The sequence below is a fragment of the Lampetra fluviatilis genome, unplaced genomic scaffold (genome assembly GCF_964198595.1).
Source record: "Lampetra fluviatilis unplaced genomic scaffold, kcLamFluv1.1 SCAFFOLD_735, whole genome shotgun sequence".
In the NCBI taxonomy this organism is placed as follows: domain Eukaryota; kingdom Metazoa; phylum Chordata; class Hyperoartia; order Petromyzontiformes; family Petromyzontidae; genus Lampetra; species Lampetra fluviatilis.
The window spans coordinates 5,143-20,000 of NW_027621723.1; the positions used below are offsets into that span (position 1 = coordinate 5,143).

The window sequence follows — 14,858 nt, forward strand, 5'->3', positions numbered from 1 at the left end:
AAAACCCCACAATCACCTCTCCAGGAATCTGTGGGGCATGCGAAGCCTCATGCTGCACAACTTTGCGTCGGAGTAGAAGGGCGAGTGAGAGAGCGTCACATAGACACATAGACACACAGAGACACACAGAGACACACAGAGACACATAGAGACACACAGAGAGTCACAGAAACCCACAGAGGCTCACAGAGACCCACAGAGACACTCAGAGACTCATAAAGACTCACAGAAACCCACAGAAACCCACAAAAACCCACAGAAACCCACAGAAACCCCCACAAAAACCCCACAATCACCTCTCCAGGAATCTGTGGGGCATGCGAAGCCTCATGCTGCACAACTTTGCGTCGGAGTAGAAGGGCGAGTGAGAGAGGGTGGCGTTCGCTTGGAGATTGTCGAAACAGCGGTCACGGTTCTCCAAAGCGCTGTCCGCGGTTGCGCCGGTTGCGGCGGTTGCGCCGGTTGCGCCGGTTGCGGGCGAGTTGCAGCAACCCGCAACCGATTGCGGGAGCGAGCCGGACGGTGTGGAGCAGATTGCCTCGTGAAGAGCATGCCGCTGGAGGGGGGGTGGGGGGGGGGGGGTGGTGGGTGGGGGGGGGGGTGGGGGGGGGTGGGGTGGGGGGGGGTGGTGGGGGGGGGTGGTGGGTGGTGGTGGGGGGGGGGTGGGGAGGGTGGGGGGGTGGAGATGGTGGGGGGAGATGGTGGGTGGTGGTGGGGGGGGGGGGGTGGGGAGGGTGGGGGGGTGGGTGGGGGGAGATGGTGGGGGGAGATGGTGGGGGGGGGGTGGGGAGGGGTGGGGGGGTGGAGATGGTGGGGGGGGGGTGGGTGGGGGGGGTGGGGGGGGGGTGGTGGTGGGGGGGGGGGTGGTGAGGAGATGGTGGGGGGAGATGGTGGGGAGGGATTGGGGGGGTGGAGAGAGATATTGTTAATCAGTCAGTCACCCACTCAGTCATTCAACCAGTCACTCAGACACTCACTCACTCACTCGCTCACTCACTCAGTCGCTCACTCGCTCGCTCACTCGCTCGCTCACTCATTCGCTCGCTCGCTCATTCACTCACTCACTCACTCACTCACTCGCTCACTCACTCACTCACTCACTCACTCACTCACTCACTCACTCACTCATTCGCTCGCTCGCTCACTCACTCACTCACTCACTCACTCGCTCGCTCACTCACTCACTCACTCATTCGCTCGCTCACTCACTCGCTCGCTCGCTCACTCGCTCACTCGCTCACTCGCTCACTCACTCACTCGCTCGCTCACTCACTCACTCACTCGCTCGCTCACTCACTCACTCACTCGCTCACTCACTCACTCACTCGCTCACTCGCTCACTCACTCACTCGCTCACTCACTCACTCACTCGCTCGCTCACTCACTCACTCACTCGCTCACTCACTCACTCACTCGCTCGCTCGCTCACTCACTCACTCGCTCGCTCACTCACTCACTCGCTCGCTCACTCACTCACTCGCTCGCTCGCTCACTCACTCACTCGCTCACTCACTCACTCACTCACTCGCTCACTCGCTCACTCACTCACTCACTCGCTCACTCACTCACTCACTCGCTCGCTCACTCACTCACTCACTCGCTCACTCACTCACTCGCTCGCTCGCTCACTCACTCACTCACTCACTCACTCGCTCACTCACTCACTCGCTCGCTCACTCACTCGCTCGCTCGCTCACTCACTCACTCGCTCACTCACTCACTCACTCGCTCACTCGCTCACTCGCTCACTCACTCACTCACTCACTCGCTCGCTCACTCACTCACTCACTCGCTCACTCACTCACTCACTCGCTCGCTCACTCACTCACTCACTCACTCGCTCACTCACTCACTCGCTCGCTCGCTCACTCACTCACTCACTCGCTCACTCACTCACTCACTCGCTCGCTCACTCACTCACTCACTCACTCGCTCACTCACTCACTCACTCGCTCGCTCACTCGCTCACTCACTCACTCGCTCACTCGCTCACTCACTCGCTCGCTCACTCACTCACTCACTCACTCGCTCACTCACTCACTCGCTCGCTCACTCGCTCACTCACTCACTCGCTCACTCACTCACTCGCTTACCCACTCACTCATGCACCCACTCGCTCGCTCACTCACTTAGTCACTCACTCACTCTGTAACTTAGTCACTCACTCATCCACGACTGAGTGAGTGGGTGAGTGCGCGAGTGAGTGACTGACTGAGTGAGTGAGTGACTGAGTGACTAATTGACTAACTGAGTGAGTCGGTGAATGAGTGGCTTAGTGAGTGAGTGAGTGACTGAGTGGGTGAGTGGGTTAGTGAGTGAGTGAGTGGGTGAGTGACTGGGTGAGTGAGTGAGTGAGTGGGTGAGTTAGTGAGTGGGTGAGTGACTGGGTGAGTGAGTGACAGAGTGGGTGAGTGAGTGAGTGGGTGAATGAGTCGGTGAATGATTGGGTGAGTGACTGGCTGACTGAGTGACTGACTGACTGAGTGTCTGACTGCATGACTGACTGAGTGACTAACTGACTGAGTGACTGACTAACTGACTGACTGAGTGACTGAGTGACTAACTAACTACTTACATGATCCATCAGGCAGCCCACGTTTTGACCTAGCTCACAGCACCTTGCCTGACTGAGTGACTGAGTGGGTGAGTGAGTGACTGACTGAGTGACTGAGTGACTGAGTGATTGACTGAGTGGGTGAGTGAGTGACTGAGTAACTGACTGAGTAACTGAGTGACTGAGTGACTGAGTGAGTGGGTGAGTGACTGATTGAGTGATTGACTGAGTGACTGAGTGACTGACTGACTGACTGACTGAGTGACTGACTAACTGACTGAGTGACTGAGTGGGTGGGTGGGTTAGTGGGTGAGTGAGTGACTGAGTGAGTGACTGAGTGAGTGGGTGACTGAGTGACTGACTGACTGATTGAGTGATTGACTGACTGAGTGACTGACTAACTGACTAACTACTTAAATGATCCATCAGGCAGCCCACGTTTTGACTTTGCTCACAGCACCTTGCCTGACTGGGTGACTGACTGACTGACTAACTGACTGACTGACTGACTAACTACTTACATGATCCATCAGGCAGCCCACGTTTTGACTTTGCTCACAGCACCTTGCCTGACTGAGTGACTGAGTGACTGAGTGAGTGGGTGACTAACTGAGTGGGTGAGTGAGTGAGTGAGTGATTGGGTGAGTGAGTGACTAACTAACTGACTAACTAACTAACTAACTGACTAACTAACTGACTAACTAACTGACTGACTAACTGACTAACTACTTACATGATCCATCAGGCAGCCCACGTTTTGACTTTGCTCACAGCACCTTGCCTGACTGAGTGACTGACTGACTGAGTGAGTGACTGACTGAGTGACTGAGTGATTGACTGAGTGGGTGAGTGACTGAGTGGGTGGGTTAATGGGTGAGTGAGTGGGTGAGTGAGTGAGTGAGTGGCTGACTGACTGACTGACTGACTAACTGACTGACTAACTGACTAACTAACTGACTGACTAACTGACTAACTACTTACATGATCCATCAGGCAGCCCACGTTTTGACCCTGTTCACAGCACCTTTCCTGACTGAGTGACTGACTGACTGAGTGACTAACTAACTGACTAACTGACTGACTAACTGACTGACGAACTGACTGACTGACTAACTAACTGACTGACTAACTACTTACATGATCCATCAGGCAGCCCACGTTTTGACCCTGCTCACAGCACCTTGCCTGACTGAGTGACTGACTGACTGACTAGCTAACTGACTAACTGACTAGCTAACTGACTAACTGACTGACTGACTAACTGACTGACTAACTGACTAACTACTTACATGATCCATCAGGCAGCCCACGTTTTGACCCTGCTCACAGCACCTTGCCTGACTGAGTGACTGACTGACTGAGTGAGTGGGTGAGTGAGTGACTAACTAACTGACTAACTAACTAACTGACTAACTGACTGACTGACTGACTGACTGACTAACTGACTAACTACTTACATGATCCATCAGGCAGCCCACGTTTTGACTTTGCTCACAGCACCTTGCCTGACTGAGTGACTGACTGAGTGAGTGAGTGACTGAGTGAGTGACTGAGTGACTGAGTGATTGACTGAGTGACTGACTGACTAACTGACTGAGTGACTAACTGACTGACTAACTACTTACATGATCCATCAGGCAGCCCACGTTTTGACCCTGCTCACAGCACCTTGCCTGACTGAGTGACTGACTGACTGAGTGACTAACTAACTGACTGACTGACTGACTAACTACTTACATGATCCATCAGGCAGCCCACGTTTTGACCCTGCTCACAGCACCTTGCCTGACTGAGTGACTGACTGACTGAGTGAGTGGGTGAGTGAGTGACTAACTAACTGACTAACTAACTAACTGACTAACTGACTGACTGACTGACTGACTGACTAACTGACTAACTACTTACATGATCCATCAGGCAGCCCACGTTTTGACTTTGCTCACAGCACCTTGCCTGACTGAGTGACTGACTGAGTGAGTGAGTGACTGAGTGAGTGACTGAGTGACTGAGTGATTGACTGAGTGACTGACTGACTAACTGACTGAGTGACTAACTGACTGACTAACTACTTACATGATCCATCAGGCAGCCCACGTTTTGACCCTGCTCACAGCACCTTGCCTGACTGAGTGACTGAGTGACTGAGTGACTAACTAACTGACTAACTGACTGACTGACTAACTGACTGACTAACTGACTAACTAACTGAGTGACTAACTGACTAACTACTTACATGATCCATCAGGCAGCCCACGTTTTGACCCTGTTCACAGCACCTTGGCTGACTGAGTGACTGACTGACTGAGTGACTAACTAACTGACTAACTGACTGACTAACTGACTGACGAACTGACTGACTGACTGACTAACTAACTGACTGACTAACTACTTACATGATCCATCAGGCAGCCCACGTTTTGACCCTGCTCACAGCACCTTGCCTGACTGAGTGACTGAGTGACTGAGTGACTAACTAACTGACTAACTGACTGACTGACTAACTGACTGACTAACTGACTAACTAACTGAGTGACTAACTGACTAACTACTTACATGATCCATCAGGCAGCCCACGTTTTGACCCTGTTCACAGCACCTTGGCTGACTGAGTGACTGACTGACTGAGTGACTAACTAACTGACTAACTGACTGACTAACTGACTGACGAACTGACTGACTGACTGACTAACTAACTGACTGACTAACTACTTACATGATCCATCAGGCAGCCCACGTTTTGACCCTGCTCACAGCACCTTGCCTGACTGAGTGACTGAGTGACTGAGTGACTGAGTGAGTGGGTGAGTGAGTGACTAACTAACTGACTAACTAACTAACTGACTAACTGACTGACTGACTGACTGACTAACTGACTAACTACTTACATGATCCATCAGGCAGCCCACGTTTTGACTTTGCTCACAGCACCTTGCCTGACTGAGTGACTGACTGAGTGAGTGAGTGACTGAGTGAGTGACTGAGTGACTGACTAACTGACTGACGAACTGACTGACTGACTAACTAACTAACTGACTGACTAACTACTTACATGATCCATCAGGCAGCCCACGTTTTGACCCTGCTCACAGCACCTTGCCTGACTGAGTGACTGAGTGACTGACTGAGTGAGTGAGTGAGTGGACTGAGTGAGTGACTGAGTGACTGAGTGATTGACTGAGTGACTGACTGACTAACTGACTGAGTGACTAACTGACTGACTAACTACTTACATGATCCATCAGGCAGCCCACGTTTTGACCCTGCTCACAGCACCTTGCAAAGCCTCGCGCCATCCTCTGAGACATCTCGAGGATTTGCTCAAAAGAAGCGTCAGTCGCTTTCTGCGACAGAGCGATCACGATCCTGGCATGGTGAGAGATGGGGGGGGGGGGTCAGTCAGTTAGTCAGTCAGTCAGTCAGTAGTGAGTTACTCAGTCAGTCAGTCAGTTAGTTAGTCAGTCACTCAGTCAGTCACTCAGTTAGTTAGTCAGTCAGTCAGTCACTCAGTCAGTTAGTTAGTTAGTCAGTCACTCAGTCAGTCAGTCATTCACCCAGTCAGTCACTCAGTTACTCAGTCAGTCACTCAGTCAGTCAGTCATTCACTCACTCAGTCACTCACTCAGTCACTGAGTCAGTCACTCAGTCACTCACTCAGTTAGTCACTCAGTCAGTTACTCACTCAGTCACTCACTCAGTCACTCACTCAGTCACCCACTCACTCATCCCATAATTCCTCTACCATCACCACCACCACCATCACCACCATCACCATCACCACCATCACCACCACCATCACCACCACCATCACCACCACCATCACCACCACCATCACCACCATCACCACCATCACCAACACCACCATCACCACCACCACCATCACCACCACCATCATCACCACCATCACCACCATCACCAACACCACCACCATCACCATCATCACCACCACCAACACCACCACCATCACCATCATCACCATCATCACCATCACCATCATCACCACCATCACCACCATCACCACCATCACCACCATCACCACCACCACCATCACCACCACCACCACCATCACCACCACCATCACCACCATCACCACCATCATCACCATCACCACCATCACCATCATCACCATCACCACCATCACCACCCCCCCCCCACCGCCACCACCATCACCACCATCATCACCACCATCACCACCATCACCATCACCACCATCACCCCCCCCCCCCACCACCACCACCACCATCACCACCACCATCACCACCATCACCACCATCACCACCACCACCACCACCATCACCACCACCATCACCACCATCACCACCATCACCACCATCACCACCATAACCATCATCACCATCATCACCATAACCATCACCACCATCACCATCACCACCATCACCACCATCACCACCATAACCATCATCACCATCACCACCATCACCCCCCCCCCACCACCACCATCACCACCACCACCACCACCACCATCACCATCACCACCATCACCACCATCACCACCATCACCATCATCACCATCACCACCATCACCCCCCCCCCCACCACCACCATCACCACCACCACCATCACCACCATCACCACCATCACCACCATCACCACCACCACCACCATCACCAACACCACCATCACCATCACCACCACCATCACCACCATCACCACCATCACCATCACCACCACCACCACCACCATCATCACCACCACCACCACCACCACCATCACCACCACCACCACCACCACCATCACCACCATCACCACCATCACCACCATCACCATCATCACCATCACCACCATCACCATCATCACCATCACCACCATCACCACCCCCCCCCCCACCGCCACCACCATCACCACCATCATCACCACCATCACCACCATCACCATCATCACCATCACCACCATCACCATCATCACCATCACCACCATCACCCCCCCCCACCACCACCACCACCATCACCACCACCATCACCACCATCACCACCATCACCACCACCACCACCACCACCACCATCATCACCACCACCACCATCACCACCATCACCACCATCACCACCATCACCATCACCACCATCACCATCACCACCATCACCACCACCATCACCACCATCACCACCATCACCACCACCACCATCACCATCACCACCATCACCACCATCACCACCATCACCACCACCACCACCACCACCATCACCATCACCACCATCATCACCATCACCACCACCACCACCACCATCACCACCATCACCACCATCACCACCACCACCATCACCATCACCACCATCACCACCATCACCACCATCACCACCACCATCACCACCATCACCACCATCACCACCACCACCATCACCATCACCACCATCATCACCACCATCACCACCATCACCACCACCACCATCACCACCACCACCACCATCACCACCACCACCATCACCACCACCATCACCACCACCACCACCATCACCACCATCACCATCACCACCATCACCATCACCACCATCACCACCACCATCACCATCATCACCATCACCACCATCACCACCCCCCCCCCACCGCCACCACCATCACCACCATCATCACCACCATCACCACCATCACCATCATCACCATCACCACCATCACCATCATCACCATCACCACCATCACCCCCCCCCCCACCACCACCACCACCATCACCACCACCATCACCACCATCACCACCATCACCACCACCACCACCACCACCACCATCATCATCACCATCACCACCATCACCACCACCATCACCACCATCACCATCACCACCATCACCACCATCACCATCACCACCATCACCACCATCACCATCACCACCATCACCACCACCATCACCACCATCACCACCATCACCACCACCACCATCACCATCACCACCATCACCACCACCATCACCACCATCACCACCATCACCACCACCACCACCATCACCACCACCACCACCATCACCATCACCACCATCATCACCACCATCACCACCATCACCACCACCACCACCACCATCACCACCACCACCATCACCACCACCACCACCATCACCACCACCACCACCATCACCACCACCATCACCATCACCACCATCACCACCACCATCACCACCATCACCACCATCACCACCACCACCATCACCATCATCACCATCATCACCATCACCACCATCACCACCCCCCCCCCCACCGCCACCACCATCACCACCACCATCACCACCATCACCACCATCACCACCACCACCACCACCACCACCACCATCATCACCACCACCACCATCACCACCATCACCACCATCACCACCATCACCATCACCACCATCACCATCACCACCATCACCACCACCATCACCACCATCACCACCATCACCACCACCATCACCACCATCACCACCATCACCATCACCATCACCACCACCATCACCACCATCACCATCACCACCATCACCAACACCACCACCACCACCACCACCATCACCACCATCACCATCATCACCACCACCATCACCACCACCACCATCACCACCACCACCACCATCACCACCATCACCACCATCACCACCATCACCATCACCACCATCACCATCACCACCACCATCACCACCATCACCATCACCACCACCATCACCACCATCACCATCACCACCATCACCACCATCACCAACATCACCACCATCACCATCACCACCATCACCACCATCACCACCATCACCATCACCACCATCACCATCACCACCACCATCACCACCATCACCACCACCACCATCACCATCACCACCACCATCACCACCACCATCACCACCATCACCACCATCACCACCATCACCACCACCATCACCACCATCACCACCATCACCACCATCACCACCACCATCACCACCATCACCATCACCACCATCACCACCATCACCACCATCACCACCATCACCACCACCATCACCACCATCACCACCATCACCACCATCACCACCATCACCATCACCACCACCATCACCACCATCACCACCACCATCACCACCATCACCACCATCACCATCACCACCACCACCACCACCATCACCACCACCACCACCACCACCACCACCATCACCACCATCACCACCACCACCACCACCACCATCACCACCACCACCACCACCATCACCACCATCACCACCACCACCACCACCACCATCACCACCATCACCACCACCACCACCACCATCACCACCATCACCACCATCACCACCATCACCACCACCATCACCACCATCACCACCATCACCACCATCACCACCATCACCATCACCACCACCATCACCACCATCACCACCACCATCACCACCATCACCACCATCACCATCACCACCACCACCACCACCATCACCACCACCACCACCACCACCACCATCACCACCATCACCACCACCACCACCACCACCATCACCACCACCACCACCACCATCACCACCATCACCACCACCACCATCACCACCATCACCACCATCATCATCATCACCACCACCATCACCACCATCACCACCACCATCACCACCACCATCACCACCACCATCACCACCACCACCACCATCACCACCACCACCACCATCACCACCATCACCACCATCACCATCACCATCATCACCATCATCACCATCACCACCATCACCACCCCCCCCCCACCGCCACCACCATCACCACCACCATCACCACCATCATCACCACACCACCACCACCACCACCACCATCATCACCACCACCACCATCACCACCATCACCACCATCACCATCACCACCATCACCATCACCACCATCACCACCACCATCACCACCATCACCACCATCACCACCATCACCACCACCATCACCACCATCACCACCATCACCATCACCACCACCATCACCACCATCACCATCACCACCATCACCAACACCACCACCACCACCACCACCACCATCACCACCATCACCATCATCACCACCACCATCACCACCACCACCATCACCACCACCACCACCATCACCACCATCACCACCATCACCACCATCACCATCACCACCATCACCATCACCACCACCATCACCACCATCACCATCACCACCACCATCACCACCATCACCATCACCACCATCACCACCATCACCAACATCACCACCATCACCATCACCACCATCACCACCATCACCATCACCACCATCACCATCACCACCACCATCACCACCATCACCACCACCACCATCACCATCACCACCACCATCACCACCATCACCATCACCACCATCACCACCATCACCACCATCACCACCATCACCACCATCACCACCACCATCACCACCATCACCACCATCACCACCATCACCACCATCACCATCACCACCACCATCACCACCATCACCACCACCATCACCACCATCACCACCATCACCACCACCACCACCATCACCACCATCACCACCATCACCACCACCACCACCACCACCATCACCACCACCACCACCACCATCACCACCATCACCACCACCACCACCACCACCATCACCACCATCACCACCATCACCACCACCACCACCACCACCATCACCACCACCACCACCACCATCACCACCATCACCACCACCACCATCACCACCATCACCACCATCACCACCATCATCATCATCACCACCACCATCACCACCATCACCACCACCATCACCACCACCATCACCACCACCATCACCACCATCACCACCATCACCACCATCACCACCATCACCACCATCACCACCACCATCACCACCATCACCACCACCACCACCACCATCACCACGACCACCACCATCACCCCCCCCCCCCACCACCACCACCATCACCATCACCACCACCACCATCACCACCACCACCACCATCACCACCATCACCACCACCATCACCACCATCACCACCACCACCACCACCATCACCACCATCACCACCATCACCACCACCATCACCACCATCACCACCACCACCACCATCACCACGACCACCACCATCACCCCCCCCCCCCACCACCACCACCATCACCATCACCACCACCACCATCACCACCACCATCACCACCATCACCACCATCACCACCACCATCACCACCATCACCACCACCACCACCATCACCACCATCACCACCACCACCACCATCACCACCATCACCACCACCACCACCACCATCACCACGACCACCACCATCACCCCCCCCCCCCCACCACCACCACCATCACCATCACCACCACCACCATCACCACCATCACCACCATCACCACCACCACCACCATCACCTCCCCCCCCCACCACCACCACCATCACCATCACCACCACCATCATCACCACCATCACCACCATCACCACCACCACCATCACCATCACCACCATCACCATCACCACCATCACCACCACCACCATCACCACCATCACCATCACCACCATCACCACCATCACCACGACCACCACCATCACCCCCCCCCCCCCACCACCACCACCATCACCATCACCACCACCACCATCACCACCATCACCACCATCACCACCATCACCACCACCACCACCATCACCTCCCCCCCCCACCACCACCACCATCACCATCACCACCACCATCATCACCACCATCACCACCATCACCACCACCACCATCACCATCACCACCATCACCATCACCACCATCACCACCACCACCATCACCACCATCACCATCACCACCATCACCACCATCACCACGACCACCACCATCACCCCCCCCCCCCACCACCACCACCATCACCATCACCACCACCACCATCACCACCATCACCACCATCACCACCATCACCACCACCACCACCATCACCTCCCCCCCCCACCACCACCACCATCACCATCACCACCACCATCATCACCACCATCACCACCATCACCACCACCACCATCACCACCACCACCATCACCACCATCACCACCACCACCACCACCACCACCATCACCTCCCCCCCACCACCACCACCACCATCACCATCACCACCACCATCATCACCACCATCACCACCATCACCACCACCACCATCACCATCACCACCATCACCATCACCACCATCACCACCACCACCATCACCACCATCACCACCACCACCATCACCATCACCACCATCACCACCACCACCATCACCACCATCACCATCACCACCATCACCACCATCACCACGACCACCACCATCACCCCCCCCCCCCCACCACCACCACCATCACCATCACCACCACCACCATCACCACCATCACCACCATCACCACCATCACCACCACCACCACCATCACCTCCCCCCCCCACCACCACCACCATCACCATCACCACCACCATCATCACCACCATCACCACCATCACCACCACCACCATCACCATCACCACCATCACCATCACCACCATCACCACCACCACCATCACCACCATCACCATCACCACCATCACCACCATCACCACGACCACCACCATCACCCCCCCCCCCCCACCACCACCACCATCACCATCACCACCACCACCATCACCACCATCACCACCATCACCACCATCACCACCACCACCACCATCACCTCCCCCCCCCACCACCACCACCATCACCATCACCACCACCATCATCACCACCATCACCACCATCACCACCACCACCATCACCACCACCACCATCACCACCATCACCACCACCACCACCACCACCACCATCACCTCCCCCCCCCACCACCACCACCATCACCATCACCACCACCATCATCACCACCATCACCACCATCACCACCACCACCATCACCATCACCACCATCACCATCACCACCATCACCACCACCACCCATCACCACCATCACCACCACCACCATCACCATCACCACCATCACCACCACCACCATCACCACCATCACCACCACCACCATCACCATCACCACCATCACCACCATCACCACCATCACCACGACCACCACCATCACCCCCCCCCCCCCACCACCACCACCATCACCATCACCACCACCACCATCACCACCATCACCACCATCACCACCATCACCACCACCACCACCATCACCTCCCCCCCCCACCACCACCACCATCACCATCACCACCACCATCATCACCACCATCACCACCATCACCACCACCACCATCACCATCACCACCATCACCATCACCACCATCACCACCACCACCATCACCACCATCACCATCACCACCATCACCACCATCACCACGACCACCACCATCACCCCCCCCCCCCCCACCACCACCACCATCACCATCACCACCACCACCATCACCACCATCACCACCATCACCACCATCACCACCACCACCACCATCACCTCCCCCCCCCACCACCACCACCATCACCATCACCACCACCATCATCACCACCATCACCACCATCACCACCACCACCATCACCACCACCACCATCACCACCATCACCACCACCACCACCACCACCACCATCACCTCCCCCCCCCACCACCACCACCATCACCATCACCACCACCATCATCACCACCATCACCACCATCACCACCACCACCATCACCATCACCACCATCACCATCACCACCATCACCACCACCACCATCACCACCATCACCACCACCACCATCACCATCACCACCATCACCACCACCACCATCACCACCATCACCACCACCACCATCACCATCACCACCATCACCACCATCACCACCATCACCACCATCTCACCTGTCTTCAAATCTGTCTTTGCCGATGGTGCTGAGTGTGTTGCAGATTCTCTCAGATCGACGGAGAGCCATCAAAGCCTTGTTCCTCGCTTGAGATCTCTACATCATCATCAGCATCAGCATCATCATCATCAGTAGTATCATCATCATCATCATCAGTAGTATCATCATCATCATCAGTAGTATCATCATCATCATCAGCATCATCATCATCATCATCATCAGTAGTATCATCATCATCATCATCAGTAGTATCATCATCATCATCATCAGTAGTAGTATCATCATCATCAGTAGTATCATCATCATCATCATCAGTAGTATCATCATCATCATCATCAGTAGTATCATCATCATCATCAGTAGTATCATCATCATCAGTAGTATCATCATCATCATCATCATCAGTAGTATCATCATCATCATCAGTAGTATCATCATCATCATCAGTAGTAGCATCATCATCATCAGTAGTATCATCATCATCATCATCAGTAGTATCATCATCATCATCAGTAGTAGTATCATCATCATCAGTAGTAGTATCATCATCATCATCATCAGTAGTAGTATCATCATCATCATCAGTAGTATCATCATC

At 54.8% G+C, this 14,858-nt stretch overlaps 1 long non-coding RNA gene across 2 annotated transcripts in view; it reads right to left on the bottom strand.

Moving 5' to 3' along the window:
• Nucleotides 1-258: 258 nt before the first annotated feature.
• LOC144955615 (uncharacterized) overlaps nt 259-14,858 on the bottom strand; it is a 17,936-nt gene continuing 3,336 nt past the window's right edge. For both annotated transcript variants that reach the window (XR_013641737.1, XR_013641738.1), the window contains exons 2-4: nt 14,259-14,356; nt 5,785-5,917; nt 259-556 (exon numbers count right to left, since the gene is read on the bottom strand). This is a non-coding gene — a long non-coding RNA (uncharacterized LOC144955615). The remainder of the gene's footprint in view (nt 557-5,784; nt 5,918-14,258; nt 14,357-14,858) is intronic.